Source organism: Eurosta solidaginis, chromosome X (genome assembly GCF_040869045.1).
Source record: "Eurosta solidaginis isolate ZX-2024a chromosome X, ASM4086904v1, whole genome shotgun sequence".
Lineage (NCBI taxonomy): Eukaryota > Metazoa > Arthropoda > Insecta > Diptera > Tephritidae > Eurosta > Eurosta solidaginis.
In genome coordinates, this window is record NC_090324.1 from 172962586 (window position 1) to 172980369 (window position 17784).

The 17784-nt window shown below is 37.6% G+C and overlaps 1 pseudogene; it reads right to left on the bottom strand.

Annotated features, from left to right (window-relative positions):
• Window positions 1-1276: 1276 nt before the first annotated feature.
• On the bottom strand, window positions 1277-2338 carry LOC137235255 (uncharacterized; annotated as a pseudogene).
• Window positions 2339-17784: the final 15446 nt, after the last annotated feature.

The following is a 17784-nucleotide window of genomic DNA, read 5'->3' on the forward strand; positions in this document are numbered from 1 at the left end:
GAATCTTCAACACACATCCAGGTTCCGATAACCGTGTACTGCTGTTGACGTCAATACAATTAAGGGACAAATTACCTGACCAATCGCGAAACTGGTACTACTTCCGCCCAACGAGGAGAAAAATCAACTTGAAAAGTCCACATTCCTCTATCCCGTGCGCCGCTGCCCCCACGCAATTGTTCAAAAATAGTTTAATATCGCAAGTAATCCCAAAGAAATTTATTCATATCATTTCATTATATCAGGATGAGGAAAACGAACTTTAATCGTTTGGGAGGAATATTTGTCTGATTTTCACAGTCTGTTTCAGATCATATTCGTGAACATATTTCAATCATTTTGGTTGAAATTTATGAATGATTTTCGGATACGATTATCATGTGTTTATTCTTCACTTCTCATACAAAATAGGATTTTCAATGGAAAGTTAAATTTCAACAAGTATCATATTCATGACTCACTCAACAAAGATAATCAGGACAGATTCAGAAAGCTGAATGAAAAATGGTTAAAAATTGTTGATCGCCTAAAGTAACTACATTTGGTTCAAATATGATTCCATAATATGATTGAAAAACTATATTCAGTTTGCCATAACAGCTTTATTGTTATTGAATCCCTAATAAGTAATTTTAAATTGTTCCAAATTTAATTTCCTTTTATTTCTTATACCAAAATGCGTTGAACTTCTGCTCAGATCATGGAATAAATAGGAAGGTAGTTCCACTCAAAGTTTTTTATCGTATTTGGGGATTTTTCAAGCTTCATAATGTTTGTTGTTTTGCTAGAAGCGCTACCAAAGGTTACCGCAAATATATTACCAAAAACGGATATAGCAAATAAGGTTTCAAATCCATTAAAAGGCATCGTAGCCGGACACGCTTACGTTCACGATGGAAAATGTATCCAATGGAGATCGACATTGCGGTCATTAATAACACTCGATTGCATGACCAGTTAATTGTAAAAAAACAAAAAAATTACCAAAATCATGTTCTCACGATCAATCGAAAATAATTTATTCACTTAACGGCATGGAACTGTGAGGCATGGAATGCCTTATACAAACCGTGTTGGAGGAACGTGAAGGTTTGGACAACAATCCCTTTGACTTTTTGCAGAAAATAGCAAACCGACCACTAGACCCGTTGGATATGGTCAAAAAGGAAGCATGTGTTAAGGCCAGGTATTCCGTGCACCATTCCCATGAAATTGAAATTGGCAAACTGCTATCATTAAGCGATGATAGTGTTCTAGATGAAGGTAAGTCCAACACTTATAAAGGGGTTTGCCGGAAGTAGAAGTTTTCCAAACCAAAGAATGTTCACATAGCAAGCACATCATCCAGCGTATGTATTGGCTCTAAATAACGCAGATAATGAGCAATGTGGCGTAGGAAACATTGACAATTATCTTTATCACCATCACAACGCATACCTAACACCAATAAACTGGATATTAATACATCATTACATGATTCTTCTGGTTGTGCTGTATTGCCTAGAAAGCGTAGTACGTGACTTGAAATTTCTGCTGAATTGAATAGATACAATAACTTGGCGCAGTAACGTATTAATAGGGGGACTCATGATAACATATAAACTTATAAGGTGTAAAATTATATCCATTTACACACGCGGTTATATGAACGCACCTAGTAATACTCTTGATAAACTTGATTGTTTTTCAGCTGTATTATTGCCAAAAAAAATTTTTTGATTGTTATACAAATTAAAAAATACCAAGATTAAGTTAAAAATCAAAACTAAAACGACTTTACTTGCTGATGTTGGAGATTTCTGATGAAAATGTCCGCTGTAATGTCTGCAAGGTTGCATTCCTTTGAGTTTACCGCGTTTACACAATGAAATGATCGCGTAAATTTATACAAATTGTGTAAATGATTTTTCATACAAAATTTGACAGCTCGTTTACGCACTAGATAAATTTATACGTTTACACACTTTATAAGGCATTTGTACGGTTACATGAGTCCCCCTAATATATGGGGTTGATGTCGGCGTTCATTGGGCGCTGGCAATTTACGACGATCGAATGTCACCTGATAATTGAGTGCATTTAAATGTTTCGCTTCAACGCTGCTACCAGCTTGTACATCGATTAACTGACATTGTTGTAATTTACGTATTATCTTTGTACTAGTACACACATCTGCCTCCGCATTGGTATCTGAGCTGAGCGGTGTTAAAGGAGGCACATAAGGTTGCAATATGCAACCAGAAGTGATTATTATCTCATTATTGATGATAATGGCTGATTGCTTTGTTAAAGGATGACTTGTGATTTCGAGAAGCGCATGTCTAATCTTGAGCAACATTTCATTGGGATATATAGGCAATTTTTAGATTTGATTAAGCTGGTCAACACTTTTTGAATATGTATGTAATAGAAATAGGCTGCAATGACCAAAATTTGCTTTAGTGCAAGTCAAAGGACTCCACCATTCAAGCCCTACGTTTCGCTAATCTTCTTAGCTTCTTCAGGGGCAGACTGCATTTATTAAATAATAGTATAATACACCACAAACAACAACGTTGAACATGAAACATGAAAATAGGAAATTATAGAACTTAAAATTGAAGAACTTTTTGTGTAAATATCACATTAAGATAAAAAACTTACAATTTATGTGTATAAATATGTAATTATAATTTACATAATGCACAGTTGTAATTAATACATAAATTAAATTCAAGTCAAAATTTAAAATGTTTAGATACCCTTCTCTTTAGGTATACTTGTCAAATTGGACTTTGATCCGTAAGTAGAAAAAACCAACAATTATAAACATAATAAATAAGCGGATGAAATGTCATAAGTGTCCTCTTTCCTGTTTACAGTTCGGCTTCTGTTTTGCATTATTCGCAAGCTTTCCAGTGTCAATCTGACATTTCCTCTTTTTTCTTTGTCTAAGATTTTCGCATTGCTTATGTCAGCTATGTGGCCAGTGGCTGTTGTATGTTGCGATAGTGCTGTGCTGTTTTTGTTGTTTTTAATGTCTGCAGCATGTTCTTTTAATCTTACGCCTAGTGTACGTTTTGTTGTTCCTATGTATGTTTTATTGCATGTTTGGTTTTCTGTTCCCTTACATTCGATTTCGTAAACTACATTGTTTTGTTGTGACGTTGGAATCGGGGTTTTTGTTTTGGTGTAGATACTTGACAGGGTTATGTTAGATTTATATGCGAAACATACGTTGTTGTTGCTTTTGATTAAGCTTTTGTTAAAATTGTCTGTTAGCCTAGGTATGTATGTTACACTGTAAAATTGTTTAGGTCTGCCATCGGTATTTTCTGTAGTGTTTTTGATTTTTGTGTGTTTAATCTGTTCCATTTCCTGTTTTATTAGATTTTGTATGAGTGTGTGAGGGTAATTATTTTGTATTAATATATTAGTGATTTTTTTCAAATTTTTATCCCAGAATTTTTGGTGGCAAATTTTCAGCACTTTGTATATGAGGTTTTTTGCGGTATTCACTTTATATTTAGAGGGCTGGGCTGAAAGATAATTAATTAAACGCCCAGATGAAGTGGGTTTGGTATACCAATCTAGCACAAGTTTATTGTCCATTCTGAAGATACGTGTGTCTAGAAAGGGGATGCTGCCATTATTTTCAACTTCCACCGTGAAATTGAGTTTGTTGTGGTACTTGTTGAGGGTATGTAGGATTTGATCTAAGTCCCTTCTCTTCACGATAGCAAATATATCATCCACGTATTTGCATAAGAATTTTATATTTATATTTGACCTTTCTTTAAGTTCTGCCATAGCGTAATTTAATAGGTCATCCATCACCAAGTCGGCTATAGTAGGAGAGAGTGGGTTTCCCATCGGCATTCCATAGGTTTGAGCGTAAAGCTTATCGCCCCACAGAAAATAATTATTATCTTTTAAACAAAAGTTCAGTAATCCCAGAAATTGTTTTTTTGTGATGGAGTTTCTTCTGGAGATCTCATCCCATTTTTTCATTATTATCTTGATCGCGAGCATCGTAGGTATATTAGTGAACAATGATACTACATCAAACGACACCAGTATGTCGTCGTCGGAAAGATTTATATTGTTGATTTTTTCTTTGAGTTCAAAGGCATTTTTTATATTAAGTTCATCAGATATTAAATCTTTGAGGATATCTCCAACATATCTAGATAATCTGTAACATGGTACATTTATGGACGATACTATTGGACGGAATGGATGAGCAGGTTTGTGTATTTTAGGCAAGCCATACATTCTGGGGGCATTAGCAGTTGAGCACATAAGCTGTTGTTTTTCTTTTAAGGTAATGGCTTTGTTTTTGTATAAGTCTTCTACTAATCTATTGTTTTTCCTTTGGAGTTCATTAGTAGGATCATTCCTAAGTGTTTTATATGTGTTTTTGTCGTCTATTATTTTACTCATTTTTTCGGTATATTCTTCTTTGTATAGTACCACGGTTTTGTTTCCTTTGTCGGCGTCAGTTATAATAATATTTTTGTGTGCTTTCAAAAATAATTTGGTTTTTTTAAATGTTTCCAAAATAAACTTTTCTTTGGAGTTATGCTTATTACCTCGTTTAAATTGTAGTATTCTATTACTTAGCTTGTTTCTAATTACGTCTTTCGTTTTATCATCGTCAAAGGTCTGTATTATTTGTTCCATTTCCGCTATGACATGTATTGGTGTAAAATTTCTTTTAGTCGTTGGGATAGTGAACTTCCTACCCAGAGAGAGTAGCCACTTGACTTCCTCTGTTTACTTTTACTGGCACAGCAAATATTTATGGAGATTGCTAAAATAACAAGTAAGGAAGGCTAAGCTCGGGTGTAACCGAACATTACATACTCAGTTGAGAGTTATGGTGACAACATAAGAAAAATAAACATGTAGGAAAATGAACCGAGGGTAAGCCTGGAATGTGTTTGTATGACATGTGTATCAAATGAATTTAAAGAGTATTTTATGAGGGAGTGGGCCATAGTTCTATAGGTGGACGCCATTTAGGGATATCGCCATAAAGGTGGATCAGGGTTGACTCTAGAATTTGCTTGTATGGTATGGGTATCAAATGAAAGGTATTAATGAGTATTTTAAAAGGGAGTGATCCTTAGTTCCATAGGCGGACGCCGTTTCGAGATATCGCCATAACGGTGGTCCAGGGGTGACCCTAGAATGCGTTTGTACAATATGGGTATCAAACGAAAGGTGTTAATGAGTATTTCAAATGCGCTTGGGGTTTAGTTCTATAGGTGGACGCCTTTTTGAGATATCGCCATAGAGGTGGACCAGGGGTGACTCTAGAATGTGTTTGTACGATATGGGTATCAAATTAAAGGTATTAATGAGGGTTTTAAAAGGGAGTGGTGGTAGTTGTACAGATGGTCGCCTTTTCGAGATATCGGCATAAAGGTGGACCAGGGGTGACTCTAGAATGCGTTTGTACAATATGGGTATCAAACGAAAGGTGTTAATCATTATTTTAAAAGGGAGTGGGCCTTAGTTCTATAGGTGAACGCCTTTTCGAGATATCTCCATAAAGGTGGACCATGGGTGACTCTAGAATGTGTTTGTACGATATGGGTATGAAATTAAAGGTATTAATGAGGGTTTTAAAAGGGAGTGGTGGTAGTTTTATAAGTGGTCGCCTTTTCGAGATATCGGCATAAAGGTGGACCAGTGGTGACTCTAGAATGCGTTTGTATAGTATGGGTATCAAACGAAAGGTGTTAATGAGTATTTTAAAAGGGAGTGATCCTTAGTTCCATAGGTGGACGCCGTTTCGAGATATCGCCATAACGGTGGACCAGGGTGACCCTAGAATGCGTTTGTACAATATGGGTATCAAACGAAAGGTATTAATGAGTATTTCAAATGCGCTTGGGGTTTAGTTCTATAGGTGGACGCCTTTTCGAGATATCGCCATAAAGGTGGACCAGGGGTGACTCTAGAATGTGTTTGTACGATATGGGTATAAAATTAAAGGTATTAATGAGGGTTTTAAAAGGGAGTGGTGGTAGTTGTACAGATGGTCGCCTTTTCGAGATATCGGCATAAAGGTGGACCAGGGGTGACTCTAGAATGCGTTTGTACAATATGGGTATCAAACGAAAGGTGTTAATCAGTATTTTAAAAGGGAGTGGGCCTTAGTTCTATAGGTGGACGCCTTTTCGAGATATCTCCATAAAGGTGGGCCATGGGTGACTCTAGAATGTGTTTGTACGATATGGGTATGAAATTAAAGGTATTAATGAGGGTTTTAAAAGGGAGTGGTGGTAGTTTTATAGGTGGTCGCCTTTTCGAGATATCGGCATAAAGGTGGACCAGTGGTGACTCTAAAATGCATTTGTATAGTATGGGTATCAAACGAAAGGTGTTAATGAGTATTTTAAAAGGGAGTGGGCCTTAGTTCTATAGGTGGACGCCTTTTCGAGATATCTCCATAAAGGTGGACCATGGGTGACTCTAAAATGCGTTTGCACAATATGGGTATCAAACGAAAGGTATTAATGAGTATTTCAAATGCATTTGGGGTTTAGTTCTATAGGTGGACGCCTTTCCGAGATATCGCCATAAAGGTGGACCAGGGGTGACTCTAGAATGTGTTTGTACGATATGGGTATGAAATTAAAGGTATTAATGAGGGTTTTAAAAGGGAGTGGTGGTAGTTTTATAGGTGGTCGCCTTTTCGAGATATCGGCATAAAGGTGGACCAGTGGTGACTCTAAAATGCTTTTGTATAGTATGGGTATCAAACGAAAGGTGTTAATGAGTATTTTAAAAGGGAGTGGGCCTTAGTTCTATAGGTGGACGCCTTTTCGAGATATCTCCATAAAGGTGGACCATGGGTGACTCTAGAATGTGTTTGTACGATATGGGTATGAAATTAAAGGTATTAATGAGGGTTTTAAAAGGGAGTGGTGGTAGTTTTATAGGTGGTCGCCTTTTCGAGATATCGGCATAAAGGTGGACCAGTGGTGACTCTAGAATGCGTTTGTATAGTATGGGTATCAAACTAAAGGTGTTAATGAGTATTTTAAAAGGGAGTGATCCTTAGTTCCATAGGTGGACGCCGTTTCGAGATATCGCCATAACGGTGGACCAGGGGTGACCCTAGAATGCGTTTGTACAATATGGGTATCAAACGAAAGGTATTAATGAGTATTTCAAATGCGCTTGGGGTTTAGTTCTATAGGTGGACGCCTTTTCGAGATATCGCCATAAAGGTGGACCAGGGGTGACTCTAGAATGTGTTTGTACGATATGGGTATAAAATTAAAGGTATTAATGAGGGTTTTAAAAGGGAGTGGTGGTAGTTGTACAGATGGTCGCCTTTTCGAGATATCGGCATAAAGGTGGACCAGGGGTGACTCTAGAATGCGTTTGTACAATATGGGTATCAAACGAAAGGTGTTAATCAGTATTTTAAAAGGGAGTGGGCCTTAGTTCTATAGGTGGACGCCTTTTCGAGATATCTCCATAAAGGTGGACCATGGGTGACTCTAGAATGTGTTTGTACGATATGGGTATGAAATTAAAGGTATTAATGAGGGTTTTAAAAGGGAGTGGTTGTAGTTTTATAGGTGGTCGCCTTTTCGAGATATCGGCATAAAGGTGGACCAATGGTGACTCTAAAATGCGTTTGTATAGTATGGGTAACAAACGAAAGGTGTTAATGAGTATTTTAAAAGGGAGTGGGCCTTAGTTTTATAGGTGGACGCCTTTTCGAGATATCTCCATAAAGGTGGACCATGGGTGACTCTAGAATGTGTTTGTACGATATGGGTATGAAATTAAAGGTATTAATGAGGGTTTTAAAAGGGAGTGGTGGTAGTTTTATAGGTGGTCGCCTTTTCGAGATATCGGCATAAAGGTGGACCAGGGGTGACTCTAGAATTTGTTTGTACGATATGGGTATCAAATGAAAGGTGTTAATGAGTATTTTAACGGGGTTATCCTTAGTTCCATAGGTGGACGCCGTTTCGAGATATCGCCAAAAAGGAGGACCAGGGGTGACTCTAGAATTTGTTCGTACGATATGAGTATCAAATGAAAGGGGTAATGAGCATTTTAAAAGAGAGTGGGCCTTAGCTCTATAGGTGGACGCCTTTTCGTGATATCGCCATAAAGGTGGACCAGGGGTGACTCTAGACTTTGTTTGTACGATATGGGTATCAAATGAAAGGTGTTAATGAGTATTTTAAAAGGGAGTGGTTGTAGTTCTATAGGTGGTCGCCTTTTCGAGATATCGGCATAAATGTGGACCAGTGGTGACTCTAGAATGCGTTTGTATAGTATGGGTATCAAACGAAAGGTGTTAATGAGTATTTTAAAGGGGGTTATCCTTAGTTCCATAGGTGGACGCCGTTTCGAGATATCGCCAAAAAGGAGGACCAGGGGTGACTCTAGAATTTGTTTGTACGATATGAGTATCAAATGAAAGGGGTAATGAGCATTTTAAAAGAGAATGGACCTTAGTTCTATAGGTGGACGCCTTTTCGATATATCTCCATAAAGGTGGACCATGCGTGACTCTAGAATGTGTTTGTACGATATAGGTATGAAATTAAAGGTATTAATGAGGGTTTTAAAAGGGAGTGGTGGTAGTTTTATAGGTGGTCGCCTTTTCGAGATATCGGCATATAGGTGGACCAGGGGTGACTCTAGAATTTGTTTGTACGACATGGGTATCAAATGAAAGGTGTTGATGAGTATTTTAAAGGGCCTTATCCTTAGTTCCATAGGTGGACGCCGTTTCGAGATATCGCCATAAAGGAGGACCAGGGGTGACTCTAGAATTTGTTTGTACCATATGAGTATCAAATGAAAGGTGTAATGAGCATTTTAAAAGAGAGTGGGCCTTAGTTCTATAGGTGGACGCCTTTTCGTGATATCGCCATAAAGGTGGACCAGGGGTGACTCTAGACTTTGTTTGTACGATATGGGTATCAAATGAAAGGTGTTAATGAGTATTTTAAAAGGGAGTGGGCCTTAGTTCTATAGGTGGCGCCTTTTCGAGATATCGCCATAAAGGTGGACCATGGGTGACTCTAGAATGTGTTTGTACGATACGGGTATCAAATTAAAGGTATTAATGAGGGTTTTAAAAGGGAGTGGTGGTAGTTTTATAGGTGGTCGCCTTTTCGAGATATCGCCATAAAGGTGTACCAGGGGTGATTCTAGAATATGTTTTACGATATGGGTATCAAATGAAAGGTGTTAATGAGTATTTTAAAAGGGAGTGGGCCTTAGTTCTATAGGTGGACGCCTTTTCGAGATATCGCCATAAAGGTGGACCATGGGTGACTCTAGAATGTCTTTGTACGATATGGGTATGAAATTAAAGGTATTAATGAGGGTTTTAAAAGGGAGTGGTGGTAGTTTTATAGGTGGTCGCCTTTTCGAGATATCGGCATAAAGGTGGACCAGGGGTGGCTCTAGACTTTGTTTGTACGATATGGGTATCAAATGAAAGGTGTTAATGAGTATTTTAAAAGGGAGTCGTTGTAGTTGTATAGGTGGTCGCCTTTTCGAGATATCGGCATAAATGTGGACCAGTGGTGACTCTAGAATGCGTTTGTATAGTATGGGTATCAAACGAAAGGTGTTAATGAGTATTTTAAAGGGGGTTATCCTTAGTTCCATAGGCGGACGCCGTTTCGAGATATCGCCATAAAGGAGGACCAGGGGTGACTCTAGAATTTGTTTGTACGATATGAGTATCAAATTAAAGGTCGTAATGAGCATTTTAAAAGAGAGTGGGCCTTAATTCTATAGGTGGACGCCTTTTCGTGATATCGCCATAAAGGTGAACCAGGGGTGACTCTAGAATTTGTTTGTACGATATGGGTATCAAATGAAAGGTGTTAATGAGTATTTTAAAGGGGGTTATCCTTAGTTCTATAGGTGGACGCCTTTTCGAGATATCTCCATAAAGGTGGACCATGGGTGACTCTAGAATGTGTTTGTACGATATGGGTATGAAATTAAAGGTATTAATGAGGGTTTTAAAAGGGAGTGGTGGTAGTTTTATAGGTGCTCGCCTTTTCGAGATATCGGCATAAATGTAGACCAGTGGTGGCTCTAGAATGCGTTTGTATAGTATGGGTATCAAACGAAAGGTGTTAATGAGTATTTTAAAGGGGGTTATCCTTAGTTCCATAGGTGGACGCCGTTTCGAGATATCGCCATAAAGGAGGACCAGGGGTGATTCTAGAATTTGTTTGTACGATATGAGTATCAAATGAAAGGGGTAATGAGCATTTTAAAAGAGAGTGGGCCTTAGTTCTATAGGTGGACGCCTTTTCATGATATCGCCATAAAGGTGAACCAGGGGTGACTCTAGAATTTGTTTGTACGATATGGGTATCAAATGAAAGGTGTTAATGAGTATTTTAAAGGGGGTTATCCTTAGTTCCAGAGGTGGACGCCTTTTCGAGATATCGCCATAAAGGTGGACCAGGGGTGACTCTAGGCTTTGTTTGTACGATATGGGTATCAAATGAAAGTTGTTAATGAGTATTTTAAAAGTGAGTGGGCCTTAGTTCTATAGGTGGACGCCTTTTCGAGATTTCTGCATAAAGGTGGACCATGGGTGACTCTAGAATGTGTTTGTGCGATATGGGTATCAAATTAAAGGTATTAATGAGTCTTTTAAAAGGGAGGGGTGGTAGTTGTATATGTGAAGGCGTTTTCCAGATATTGACCAAAATATGGACCAGGGTGACCCAGAACATCATCTGTTGGATACCTCTAATTTATTTATATATATAATACCACGAAAAGTATTCCTGCCAAGATTTCAAGGGTTTTTATTTCGCCCTGCAGAACTTTTTCATTTCATTCTACTTAATATGGTAGGTGTCACACCCATTTTACAAAGTTTTTTTTCTAAAGTTATATTTTGCGTCAATAAACCAATCCAAATACCATGTTTCATCCCTTTTTTCGATTTGGTATAGAATTTGGCATTTTTTTCGTTTTTGGTAATTTTCGATGTCGGATTTCGGCCATTTTTTATACCAATACAAAGTGAGTTCAGATACTCCCTCAGAACTGAGTTTAGTAAAGATATATCGATTTTTGCTCAATTTATCGTGTTAACGGCCGAGCGGAAGGACAGACGGTCGACTGTGTATAAAAACTGGGCGTGGCTTCATCCGATTTCGCCCTTTTTCACAGGAATAAGTTATAGTCCCAGAAACTAAGCCCCTACCAAATTTCACAAGGAGTGGTAAATTTTTGTTCGACTTATGGCATTAAAAGTATCCTAAACAAATTAAATTAAAAAGGGCGTAGCCACGCCTATTTTGAAATTTTGAAATTTTGTTGCACCATATCATTACTGGAGTTAGATGTTTACATAATTTACTTATATACTGTAAAGATATGAAATTTTTTGTTAAAATTTGACTTAAAAAAATTTTTTTTTTTAAAGTGGGCGTGGTCGTTCTCCGATTTTGATAATTTTTATTAACACATAGTAATAGGTGTAACGTTCCTGACAAATTTCATAATGATATCTTCAACGACTGCCAAATTACAGCTTGCAAAACTCTTAAATTACCTTCTTTTAAAAGTGGGCGGTGCCACGCCCGTTGTCCATAATTTTACTGATTTTCTATTCTGCGTCATAAGTTCAACGCAACTACCAAATTTCATCGCTTTATCCGTCTTTGGTAATGAATTATCGCACTTTTTCGGTTTTTCGAAATTTTCGATATCGAAAAAGTGGGCGTGGTTATAGTCCGATATTATTCATTTTAAATAGCGATCTTATATGAGTGCTCAGGATACCAAATTTCATCAAGATACCTAAAAATTTACTTAAGTTATCGTGTTTACGGACGGACGGACCGACATGGCTCAATCAAATTTTTTTTCGATCCTGATGATTTTGATATATGGAAATCTATATCTATCTCTATTCCTTTATACCTGTAGAACCAATCGTTATCCAATCAAAGTTAATATACTCTGTGAGCTCTGCTCAACTAAGTATAAAATCATTGTCAACAGCGTCTGCGGCGAAAGCCGCGAAATTCAAGTAATTTTTGAGATAATAAACACAAGAAATTAAAAATGCTGAAGAACAAATTTATAATTTGCTATATAAAATTGCAATGTAATATTTATGTGAATATAAAGGAGGCGCTGCAATTATTGCAGTTCTGTTGTGTGCAAAGTGTTCGCGATAATTATCTGAAAAAGAAACAAAGAGTTGTTTGCAATGCTTGAGTTCACCTTCAGCTTGGATTGTGGCATCAAAGAAAAAAAGCCCAACTAATAGTCCTCCGAAGGATTATATGTTTGCTGCAGCCGCAGCAAAAGTTCTGAGGTAAATATAGAAAACCATGAAAAATCGATATAGGCATTTCCAATTAGATTAATAACTGGCAAACTCGTAGTGCAGTGAATAAATTTAGCAGGAATAAACAAACACTTTGTCTGAATTTTTTTTTATTTTAATTATAAAAAATTGTATTTACCATTCACTAACAACACAAATACTAATGAAGTCCTTCGCTCGCATGCTACATTCATACAAACAAGTTATTTGTGGGTCTTTGCTCTACATTCCTTTAATCGCGTGCTCAATTGTAAACAGTCGCATATAATTTTGAAATTCCATTAGTGTACATACAAACATTATGTACCTACAAATGAGCTGATGGCCTGAGTAGCCAATGCTCTTTTAGTTAGTTCTGATATTCATACCAGTACCTAACCAATAATAATAATAATAATAATAATATGTACCTACATACATAAATCTGAAGATAAGCTCATATGCATTATCCTCACTTCCATTTACCTCTAATTTATAGACAGTAACAGCAAGGAACTAGCAGGATATTCATTCTTTAACAGTTTTTGCCGCCTACCAACGACACGCCTCTAACTTACACTTATGTAAACTCTACAATAATTCTACCTTTATAAAAGCATACATACATACATACATACGTACAGATATTGTATCCTTTATTGACTACGCGTTTTGTTTTGCATTCAACGCCCACATATATAAGAGCACTTTTTGCTTTTGCTCCAAATGAGTCATGCGCTCGACAAAGTTTTTGTATCCTACTACCATAAACAAGTTACAAGGAAACAACTACGGCTTGTTGAAGAAAGTAATTAAAATTAAATGCAATTCAATATGAATGTGTGGGTCAGTGCAGCTGTTTAAAAAGCGTAGCAAGCAACAAACGGCGAAAACCTCTGTTATGACATACAAAGCTCCACTGAAAGCTGTAATGCCAATTAAGAAAGTGGCTCCTCTTATAACGGCCACTTTGCCTACCCCCTCAACGACCACTAGGTAATACGCTATCACAGTTTCATAAAGCTAGCATGGAAACTTCTATGCACTTACTAACATCCTCGGGAAAGATTTCAAATACTCACCTATTATGGTAGACAGAAAGAACGCAAAATGAAAGGTGAAGACTGCACGAAATCGAATGCGTTTCATGTTTGTATAACATCATACAAATTGATGGTGTCAACATTATGCAAGCTGAGCAATAGCGCCAGTCCTTGCGCAAAATTTTTTGAATATAAAGATATTGCATGCACGAACTTCGGTGGAAAGCAGCGGAGCGTAACAAAATTCTAGTAGGTCACTTTCACCACACCAAAAACTTTAACACAATTTTTAACATAATTTAAGCACAGAAATACACTGATTGGAGTTTTAGAGAGTAAAAATGTGAATTCTGAACACATTAGCTGAATAAAAAGTGTACAAATAATTGTTGAATAACAAATACAAACAGTGGTAGTTTAACAAATTCTGCTGTGGTAAGTGGTGAATGTGACCTACTAGAATTTTGTGAAGCTTGCCTCACACGATTTTTCGCATATGCAATGTCTCTATATTATGTCGTTTCTGCATTGCGTTGGCATCGGTGGCTTTACCAGAATAGAGCATACACTTCCTACTGTTGATGATTACATTGCAAATTGTCGTCCAAAATACAAAAAAATGTATTCTTAAACAAACACCTTAGCCAAATCATCCGCACCAGCGCTAGCTATATATGGCTTTGTAGCATGGAACGCCGCATCAAATATGCTTTCATCGAATTTCTTACGATGCGCTGTAATCTCTTGTACACATGTCTTATTGTCCAAATTCCATAATCGTATCGAGCAATCATGCGAACCAGATAATAAATATAAACCGTGCCCATCAACAGCCAACAATGTCAGCGGTTCCAAATGTGCCACCATCGAATGTATTAATGTCCCCAGAACATTATCCCAAAAGCGTATATGACGATCTTCATGTGCAGTAATAGTAACAGAAAGACAACATGGGTGAAAGGTAGAAAGGCCAGACTGGGTGAACACAATATTGGAGGCGCTGAAAGGATCGCAAAAGCGGAGTGAAGGAGTTATCAAATGCTTCAAATACGGGAAGTCCGGTCACATTGCACGTCATTTGGATCTTGATCCTAGTGGTTTCAACAGCATAGGTGGTCTTAATAACAAAGCTGAAGGGGATGAGCGAGTAAGATGTAGAGATCTAGCACTAGCTCCAGCTAAGTGCTGTGATATCTGTGTCGCAAATTGGAAGGAAATCAAGCAGTCTTATCTTCAGAGGGAATGTGGATGGCAATGAGCGTGTACTGACTGTAGATACGGGCGCATCTCATTCCTTGATCCGAACTAATTTGTTCAACACTAGAGTAAAGCCATTACCTGGAGCAAGGTTGCGTACGGTCACTGGCGAGTATAACCAAGTTCGGGGAGAAGTGATCTGTGAAGTCTTAATTGGGAAGGTAATGGTTCTACACAAATTTGTTGGGGCGGAGATGGTTGATGAAGTCATATTGGGAGTGGACTTCTTAGTCGACCATGACATTAGGATCGAAATGCAGAGAAGGGTTATGCGTTATGAGAACCAGGATGTACCACTCAACTTCAGTTTTGAGAAAGGGTTCATCAGTAAGCGAGTGCTGGTGGAGGCGATTGGACAAAGACCACCAAAGTCAAAGGCAGTAGATCGGGCAAAGGTTGATGTATCGAATGGGCCAAATAAAGGGTAATGAAAAGTACCTGCGAGAGAAACGCTGGCATTGACAAAACCAAATGGACCCACGAAAACGAAGGAAAGAATGCGAGGGTAGTTTCCAGCCAGGGCGCACTACTGTTGTGAAACGTTGGAACGATACTGGTTATGCAAAACCAATCCGTCAAGCGCAAGGCTACGAAGTAGTTCATTGGCCAAACAACAGAGTGTGAGGGAATGAATCAGGATAATGAGTACTAGGATGAAACACAGGTACGACAAGAACAATAATTCGGAAGGTTTCCGGGAGGGATATTTGTACTGCTATACAACCCTCACCGGCATAAAGGTGTTGTAAAGGCCCGTTCAAAGTTGTGAAGAAGATCAGTGACACCATTTACCGCATACAAACCATTGGGAAACCACGAAATAGAAGGGTGGTTCATTTGGAGATGCTAGCAGCGTTTATATCAGGAAATTTGTCTGATCGTTACGATCAGACTTAGGTGGAGGGCAGTGTGACGAATATTAGCAACAGTAAGGCATACTATCATCTCTAAGCCGATACTAAACAGTCACTTGTATCTACATAAACAAACCAATCATTATGTCTACACATATGTACATACAAGAAGCGCAGAGATATGCACAAACACATGCATATATCTGAGATACTCACACAAGTATGCAATCATCGGTAGAAGTATCACTCACATATACACGCGCATATTGCTATGCGAGAAGCTATAAACGTGCATCTGTAGTATATAGCTGGTAAACAAGTAGTAAATTCTAGAAGAAGAAACGCCTAGAAGTATGCGAACGACACAGCAGAGAGCACAAAAAGATCAAAAGCTGGTTAAGCAGAATCAGTTTGATTTAAGCAAGATATTGGTTGTGAAGTATCAGTATTATTGTGAAGTACTTTAATAAAGCCTATTTTGCATTATTGAATATTAGAGTTATTCAATAGTTTAGCGATACGAGCGTTAGTAGAACGTGTAAAATAAGCGGAGTTTCCCTAGAAATTTACTTCTATTAGTGCTATTCTTAAAGGAGGCTGTAAGAACGATGTCTGTAATTATAGACCCTTTTCAAAGCTTTCTACGGTTTCGAGGCTTTTTGAAACTATCGTTAAGGATAAAATGTACTTTGTATGTAAGAGTCTGATTTCGCCAAACCAGCATGGCTTTGTCTCAAACAGATCTACGGTTTCGAATCTTGCAGTATTCAGTGAGTATTTTATTGCATCTTTCTCTTCGGGACTTCAAGTTGGCTGCGTATACACTGATTTCTCTAAAGCTTTCGATAAAGTTTCACATTCCTTATTGATCTATAAGCTTTCCCGTTTAGGTCATTCGGTTTTTTTGAAATGGATCCAGTCTTATTTATGTAACAGAAATTGTGTGGTAACAGTTGACGGCACTTCTTCTGAAACATTCTTCGCCTGTTCTCGGGTTCCTCAAGGAAGTATACTAGGCCCATTACTGTTTGTTTTGTTTCTTAATGATATAAGCAGGTGCTTCAATTTTGCTAAGTTCTTACTCTATGCCGATGATTTAAAGGTATTTTCGAAAATTGCAAAACCAGATGATGCTGTTAAGCTTCAGAAAGACATTGATAGCTTAGAAGTATGGTGCTTTAATTCTAGGCTTTCTTTAAATATCAAAAGATGTTTTAAAGTCACTTATGCGAAAACTCGTAATATCTTGCCGATATCTTATCACATTTCCCATTCACTATTGCAAAGTTTGGATGAGATTAAAGATCTTGGATCTTGGTGTAATTTTTTCTAGTAACTTCTCTTTCAATAGACACGTAATCGCCAATGGAAAATTGAACCCAATGAAAAGAAAAGTTAAAAAATATGAAAGATGTTAATAAATATATTCGAGTAAGGATTTTATTGAATTCAAGAATAATGAGGTAACAATTAAATTGTGTTTCGAATTAATATACTCAAATAATGATTTTAATGATTCAAATAATAAGCATTTAACAATAAAATTGTGTTTCGAATAAATGTTCTCTTACCTTGACGCTGGATGGCTAGAATTGCTCCCGTTGACGGTCGTGAACCAAGAAGAAGGCAAATCACTTGCAAAAAGGCGCTGAACCCTCAGTACAAGAGCCTTCGTTAAGTTTCCCCTTAACAAGGCTCCGGTGCTAAAAGCTTATAGCGGCAAACACAAATTCATGTTTGTGTTAGTGCACATATATATATATATATAAGCGAAACTGTTGGTCTACAGGCAGACACAGGTATGCGGATTGATTTACGAGGGTGGGCCGAAATATTTAGGTCTCGGACCTAAACATATATAATACCACGAACAGTATTCCTGCCAAGATTTCAAGGGTTTTTTATTTCGCCCTGCAGAACTTTTTCATTTCATTCTACTTAATATGGTAGGTGTCACACCCATGTTACAAAGTTTTTTTTCTAAAGTTATATTTTGCGTCAATAAACCAATCCAAATACCATGTTTCATCCCTTTTTTCGATTTGGTATAGAATTATGGCATTTTTTTCGTTTTTGGTAATTTTCGATATCGAAAAAGTGGGCGTGGTCATAGTCGGATTTCTGCCATTTTTTATACCAATACAAAGTGAGTTCAGATACTCACTCAGAACTGAGTTTAGTAAAGATATATCGATTTTTGCTCAATTTATCGTGTTAACGGCCGAGCGCAAGGACAGACGGTCGACTGTGTATAAAAAATGGGCGTGGCTTCAACCGATTTCGCCCTTTTTCACAGGAATAAGTT